The following is an 8071-nucleotide window of genomic DNA, read 5'->3' as shown; positions in this document are numbered from 1 at the left end:
CCATGTGGGCAGCTAAGCGACCTCAGAGCCTCAGCCCTCCTGTCAGTGGACAGGAGGGGAGCTGAGGGGCTCCTGGGACCCTGGGTGGCCAGGCAGGAACAGGCTGGCAGCTGGTGGGGCAGCTGTGACAAGAGAGGGCCACAAGGCAGCAGGAAGTGCTGGGACCTCGGCTTCTGGAAGCCGCTGCCCCAGGGCCGGGCTGACCCCGCAGCCTCTCGGGCGGGACCTCACGGACGTCACTGCCCCCCCGAGCGGATCGGGTGACTGAGAGAGCCACTGCTTCCTCTTGTGTGAAATGGAGGCCATGGGTGACTAATCCACACCCCCCGGGGAGCACACAACTTCCCTGCCTGGAACCCCAGCCCAGGGGCAGGAAGTAACCGGATAGCGGGTCCCTGCCCGCCCACCATGGCCACCGCAACCACAGGCCAGGTTATGCAAGTTGTCCTTTCCGGAAAGAGCTACAAAGCTGGGCGTGGCCCACTGAGGTCACCACACTGCTTTGCTGGCTGCGGTGGCTCCTCCAGACTGAGAGCCCCCCGCCATGGGATACCGGAGGGGTGGGGGCCAACTTGTCACCACTGGGGTGGGGGCATTTGGCCAGAAGAGACCCCAAAAAACCAGGACTGGCCTGGCAGCTCACCGCCCCGCCTGCTGTGGCCCCTGGAGTCTGGCGGGGGTGTAGGAGGGGAGAACGGCCATTAGGAGACTGGGCAAGACGCTCGTGGTTCTGGGTGCTGCCCCAGTCTGACAGGGAAGGGGTATCCCACCCTCAGGCTTGGGGGCCCAGGTTGGGGTGCAGACACCGGGGGCTGCTGGAGATGGCGAAGGAGGGGGACACAGAACACTGGGGAGCCTGTGACCAGGGCAGGCAGGTTGAGTCCCCGCCTCCTGACCTTTGCTCCTGGCATGCCTACCCCACCCAGGGACACACAGAACTGCAGACTCCCACCCTGGCCCCCACTCACCGGGAAAGGCTGCTTGGTCTGAGGCCAGAGCTGGGGTCCCCGTGGGTGGCCTGGCTGTGGGCACACAGGACACAGCTCTGGCCTCCTCAGCCACAGACCTAGGCCCTGGGTAGCGTGACTTCTCAGACAGACAGGGGTCTTGGGTCCCTGCCTGGCCCAGGGGCAGAGCACTGGGCACAGTGACCTCAGGGGTGGCCAGCTAAACTCTGGGAGCAGAGACCGAAGAAGAATGATTTTTGGGGACAGAGTGAGGACTTCTGTACTTGGGGAAAAGGCAGGAGGGCAGCTGGCAAGTACCAGCCACTCACCCTGGGCACAGCGCCTGCTGGATGCTGGACGCACAGCGCCTGCTCTCGGGGTGTGTCCAGTGGTCAGGACGGCCTTGCAGGTGGGCAAGAATGTGAGGCACATTGTGCTGGTCCCTGCGCGAGACCTGGACACACCTCAGCCCAGTGACTCACCTGTGGCAGGAAGCTGCCGAGGCCACCTACAGACAAAGCCCAGGGCACCACCAGGACCAGCGACAGCCCAGCAGGGTGGCCAGACCCAAGGGCAGCCCCAAAACTATCAGGGTACCCCACACCCTCGACACCACTGGAAATGTCTCCGAATGCAGTCACTTTTCCAGCAGTGTCAGGGCCGTGCTGTGACCCAGCGGGAATGGCCACATTCTGGGAGGGGCTGGGGGTCAGGACACGGAGCCGGACCCTGATGGACGGAGGGGAGATGCATGTCTGGGAGGCAGCTCAGCTCCAACCCTGCTGCTGGGGTGAGCTCTTCCAGGAAGCTGACAACGTCATTACACGGGCGTCAAAGGCCCTCACATACCAGGTCAATTGTGACTAGGACGGAGGGCATGGAGGGAGCTGCCCAGGCAGCACAGGTTTCCCACCAAACCAGGAAGGACAGCAGCCATCTTGGGGCCGGAGCCTGGGGCACCCCAGGAGCCACTGTGCTGTGTGTGAGCCAGTGCTCAGGGCCTGGCTGTGTCTGGTTTACAGCCCGGGGCTCCCAAAGCACGATCCGACAGGACAGATTATTGGGAAGGAGATGCTGGGGAATGAAGCAGACAAGGGGGCAAGAAAAGCTGGCTGAGGGTGGAGGTCTGCGGTCAGCAGCAGGAGTCTGGGAGAGGACGTCCAGGCAGGGCGCAGGGTCGGAGGTCGGAACCTTCAGTGGCCCGAGGTGGCCTCAAGGGGAGATGGACAGGTGGCCAGGCCGCACCCAGCAAGGACCAGGCTTTACCTCTGAGTGAGGTGGTGGGGCTCGGCCTTGTCCTTCAGACCTGCTGCTGGGGGGAAGGGGTGACAGAAGAAGCAGGAGACCAGTGTGGGGGCTGGGCTGGGGAGGCAGGAGGGTGAGGAGGTGTGGGAGCTAAAGTGACCAAGTCTTGATGGACCGGGAGGTGAATGGACAGGGCCCCTCCATCGGGGGAAGGAGAGGCACCCTGACCTGCAGTGGGGCAGCTGCGGGAGGGTTCGGGGACCGTGGGAGCGTGATTGGGTCCCGCCGGCTGTTTGAACACTAGACGCAGGTGATGTCCAGTGGGGAGGTGGACGTGTGGGTTGGACGCAGCTCACAGCTCTTCAGTTGGGGAGACGACCGAGGGAGTCAGTGCAGACTGGAGAGCGGGCAGGGGAGGGCGCGTGCTCAGCCTGAGGGGCGGGCAGGCTGGATGCAGAATAGGAGGGGCTTCTGTGTGGGCCTCGTCCTGCTCTGGACTCTAGACAACTCCGGACCTGGGAGGTGAGGACTGGAAGCCATGGGGCTTACGCCCTGTATGCAGCCCCAAAGGCGTTAGTGACATAAACCAGTTTCTGTCCACTGGGTGCTTGGACAGGGTGACCGGGAGGGGACAGGCCAGGAAGAGGTATTTGCAGCGCCTACGACCGACGTGCGGACCCTCTCTGCAACGGTGGCTTCTCACCGCTCATGAAATCCACCTAGAGGATCACACCAGGTTTTACTTCTTTGCCAAATGGAATAAAAGTAACATGTAAAGTGTTGCCATTACAGAGCCCACACGTCCTGGGTCCCAGTGGAAACCGTATTTATGAGCAAAGTTCCAAGGAGCTGGATGTGACCCGGAGTGTTGCCCAGGGCTGCAATCCACACTGACCTGACACGTAGACAACGGACAGAATTAGGCTATGAGGACCAGCCCACAAGACCCAGGACCCCCACCTCACCTGCTGCCCATCCCCCTGGGGCCTCAGAGGCCCAGTAGGGGGCTGACTGGGCAGGGATGGCAGGAAGGATCTCAACACAGATCACAGCTGTATGCAAACCCACCCCACCCCAGGGCAAGCAGCCCACTAGGGCTCAGGGAACTTGGTGCCACTCGTAGAGAGTGGGTGACCAAGATCTTACCCCATCCACAGGCCACGAGCGGTCTCCCTCTCCCTCTCCCCGGTGCCAAGCTCTGGGCCACCCTGTTCTGTGGACATCGCAGTCCCCAAGGAATGAAGGGGCAGAAGGAACACCCTTGGGGGCCCCAGCCTGTCAGCAGATGTGGTCCACCTTCAGGGGCCGCATTTGAGCAGGACACAGCCCACCAGGGGAGTCAGCCCAGCTGCAGAGCCACGTGGCCCCACGGTAGCTGGGCATCTGCAGATGGCCCCAGGTGCAGAGCCAGGTGGCCCCAGGTGTAGAGCCAGGTGGCCCAGGTGACAGCAGTGGCCCCAGGTCTCCCATCCTCAGAGGCAGGCTTGTGTGCCCCAGGTGGAGCCCCCAGTGGGGGACTTCCTGCCCTGTGTCCAGATTCAGACCACTTCCTGAACCCCCACCCCAGCCTGGGGGCAGCTCCTGCCCAACGGGTCTCAGCAGGAAGCTGGGGCTGGGGCTCCCTCTCTGGGGTGGGGCCTGGATTTCCCGCTGGCCCTACCCTGGACAGGTCTCTCATCCAGCGGCCACACCCTGTCCCCAGCTGACACCGACAGCACGCGCAGGAGGCAGGACCTGCCCTGGGTCCTGAGCCCACCAAGGCAGGAACGCAGGCCTGTGCCCTGCGCACGAAACCCCCACCTCTGCTTCCAGGGACGCCGCAGACAGCTGTCACTGAGGCAGTGTCCACGTCTCCAGCTGGGCCTCAGGGAACCGAGTCCCTCCAGCACCCGCTCAGCTGGTTTCCAGCTTGTTTCTGGAGAAGTGAGTGCAGGGTGCACCAATGGCATGTGGGTGTGTGTGTCACCGCACAGTCCTGGCTTGGTGTGCACAAAGGATGGGGGCACCCTGGGGACAGGGGACAGGGCTGCTCAGCCCGGCAGAAGCCCCTCCTCCAGAGGCCCAGCTGGTGACCCCTCCACCAGGCACAGTGGCTTTGCTCTGACCTCTCCCCCACTCCCCTCCACACAAAGTCTGGCTCACTGTGTGTGCCCCTTGGGCCTTGGGTGACCATCCTGTCCCCCACTATATGCTGACCCTCCTGTGAGCAGGGTCATAGGTCAGAGTTCAGGCTCACCAATGGCTGACCCGATGGCAGCTCTAACTAAGCCTATGGGCTCATGGCCCAAGCTCTAGGGTGTTAACACTGTCTCCTCAGGCTGTTTGCTCCACACACTTTCCGAGGGTACAAGGGAACCCATCAGTCTCCTCAAGGAAATGCAACATGATGAAATGGGGGTGCTGGAGATGACACCTGGGCCTGTGCCCCCATGACAGGCGGGTGCATGGGGATACCTGCTACTTTACACCCCCCCACACCTGGGACACAGACAGGACCAGGATGGCATGGCCCAGAGTGGTGGGGTGTCCCTGGCCTCCCTCTCCCAGTCACTGGTCACTGCTGGGGCCCTGACGCCAAAGCAGGGGGTGGGGCCTGGGTGTGGATGCCCAGCCACCCAGGTCTCGGTACCAGGTACCTCTCAGTACTGGTGGGGAGGGAGGTGGCCCTGGGCCGTGAGGGGCCACGTCTGGGCCCCTCTGCCAACTTTGTGGGTACTGAGTCAACACTGGGGTTCCTGGAGGGAAGGGAGGGCCTGTTTGCCCACTGACACTTGGTTAATCTTTCCCATTGACCCAGGACACTGAGGCCCCTGCCGCTGTTTGCTCTGCCATGTGCTGATTTAATCCTGAGCAAATGTGGGCTTAGGGGCCTGCCCCTGACCTTCTCCTCTGTCCACACCCGCCCTGCCCATGCTGGGGCCATTCTGGGTCACACTGGGCTATGCCTGTCCCCACCGACCTGGCTCCGCCCCCTGTGGGGGAGAGCCCCAGAAGACTTCACAAACCTGGCCCTGTATGGGGGTGCTGCTTCTCCAGGAGATTCACCAGGGATGAGGGAAGAGGAGGAGGGGAGAGGGAGCGGGAGGCACCTCTTGCACCTGCCTTAGGACCTGCCACATCACGGAGTCCCTGGAACCACATCACACCTCTATAGCTACCGACCATTCAGGCTGACTCTGCCCAGCAGACAGAGTGGCTGCCCCTACCCTGCTCTCCCTTCCCCACCTCCCTTTCCCACTTCTCTCCCTTTCCCCTCCCCCATGGTGTCCACATCCACGTCCAGCTGAGGTCCCCCCTGGCCTCCCTCTAGTCTATTCTGCAAATCACAGCCAGGATAGAACTTTAGGAAGAACTTTTTGAGTTGCTATGAGTTCAAGGTTATGGAAAAGTTGCAGAAATAGTAAAAAGAGGCCCTGTCTGCCCTTTACCAGATTCCTGCGGGTTGTATTCTGCTCCCTCTGCTTTGCGCTTGTTCACGCTCAGGTGCATCCCCTCCCTCCCTCCCTCCCTCCCTCCCTCCCTCCCTCCCTCCCTCCCTCCCTCCCTCCCTCCCTCTCTCTCTCTGTATCTACGTATTTTTTCAGAACCACTTAAGTTGTTTTTTTTTTAATTCTCCCCCTTCTTCCGCCTCCTCCCCCCCACCACTCCATTTTAAGCCATTGTTTCTCAGTCTAGTTGTGTAGGACACAGCTCCCTGGCCCACGCTGGTGTTATGAGCCTTGCGTTCCCCCTCCCACCCCGGCTGAGGCAGTCGGTTGCCAGTCACTGGTCGGCTGCTCCCAGCAGCTCATGGCACCTCTCGCCGGCTCCCGGCAGCTCACAATGGCTGCCGGCCACTCATGCTGGCACATGGCAGCACATGGTAGCCCATGGCAGCACACAGCAGCCCACGGCAGTTCACACTGACTGTTGGCCACTCAGGGCAGCACACAGTAGCCCACAGCAGTCCACAGCAGCCCAGCTTGAGAGAGAGCCGTTGTTCACAATATTAACTGTAGAGGGCGCAGCTTACTGGCCCATGTGGGAATCGAACCAGCAACCTCGGCGTTAGGTGCGCGGCATTCCAACCACCTGAGCCACCGCACCAGCCCCAGAACCACTTACGTTTAAGAAACATGCCCCTTCACCCTTAAATAGGTGTGTGTGTGTGTGTGTGTGTGTGTGTGTGTGTGTGTGTGTGTGTCCTAGAAACAGGGCAGGGGTCACACTCAGTTGAGTCAAGAATGATACATCGCCCTTTAAACCACAGTCCTTAGTTAGCTAGTCCCTGTTGTCCTGACCATGTCCATTTCTCCCAGTCCAGGATTTGAGCCAGAACCACATGTCACATGAGCATGGTCTCTTTAGTTTCTTTTGATCTAGAATCTGTCCTCAGCCTTTCTTTGTGTTTCTTGACCATGACCTTTTTGAGGAGAGCAGGCCAGTTATGTTGTACAGAACCCCCAACCTGGGTCTGTCCACAGTTTCCTCAGGCTCAGGTTGGTGCAAGTGCTTTAGCAGGAACAACACTGCAGCTGTGTCCTTCTCAGTGCATCATAGCTGGGGTCACGTGATGTCAACTGAACCCATCACTTAGCTCAGGGAGTGTCTACTGGGAGGTAACCATTTTCCCCTCAAAATTAAAAAGGGTCTTGGGGGACATGCTTGGGGACCATGTCAGTGTTCCACTGCCCCTCAGCCTGTCACCACTAGTGTCAGGATCTGTTGAGGCTTTTCTAATCACTCCTACTCCTCTTGGTTGGCATCCTGTTGTAGGAAGAGCTTTCTCTTCTCTCCCATTTATTTATTTTTTATTTATTCATTTATACTGGTAGTCTCATGAACTTCTATTTTCAGAATAAATCTTTTTAAAAATATAAATCAATCAGCAACATGCTGGCCTGCGAAGCTCTAAGCTCTCATTTTCCATAGAAACATTGAAAACAATGAGAAACTGTCTGAACCAAAGTTGCCAGAGCTACAAAAGACAAAGGTTTATAGCAACCAAGCCAACTTACAGTCAAGAAAAAGCCATCTTCAAAGACCATCTAAAGGCTGGAGAAGTTGAAGTCAGACTCTTTGGAAAATTAAGACACTCGCAAGCAGCCATGTATACATGTGAATTTAGAAAGCCACACTCATGCCCATCCACCCTGAGCTGATCCCCAGGCTCAGCGCGAGTATACCAAGTGTTGAGGGACTACCTCAGCACAGGGCCAGGCTGTAAAAACAGGGAAAGCTCCTGATATTCAAGGAAATTGTTGAAACATTAGTTGAGCATGAGCTAAGGAATGGAGATTTCAGTGATCACACACAACATGGAATAGTCTTTGTAAAATTTGTTTGGAAAAGTCTCAAAACAAATGGACCACTGTAGCCTTCAACAATAACAACAGCAACGAGAGAGAAAGAAAGAAAGAAAGAAAGAAAGAAAGAAAGAAAGAAAGAAAGAAAGAAAGAAAGAAAGAAAGAAAGAAAGAAAGAAAGGAAAGAGGGATGGAGGAAGGAAGGAACAAAGGAAGAAAGGAAAGAAAAGGAACAGCAAACACTGGAGAAGGGGGAGAATATGATTTCCAGAGTTACCATATTATAATAGTTAATGCTCCAGTTTTCAACAAAAAAATCACAAGACTTACAATGAAACAAGAAAATATGGCTCATTCAAAAGAGCAAAATAAATGTACAAAAATCATCCCTGAGGAAGTCCAGATATCAGTCTTACTAGACAAAGACTTTAAAACAAGTGTCTAAACTATTCTCCGAGAGCTAAGAAAAACATGAACAACAAAAAAAAGGAAATTAAGAAAGTTATGCATGTACAAAATGAGATATTAAGAAAGAGATGGAAATTTAAAAAACAACAACAACAAAATAAAACACAACCCAAAAACACCAACAGA

This window comes from Rhinolophus sinicus, chromosome 14 (assembly GCF_057876585.1).
Source record: "Rhinolophus sinicus isolate RSI-liver-muscle chromosome 14, RSI-T2T, whole genome shotgun sequence".
Lineage (NCBI taxonomy): Eukaryota > Metazoa > Chordata > Mammalia > Chiroptera > Rhinolophidae > Rhinolophus > Rhinolophus sinicus.
The sequence above is the reverse complement of the archived record's forward strand: the minus strand, read 5'-3'. Positions refer to the sequence as shown.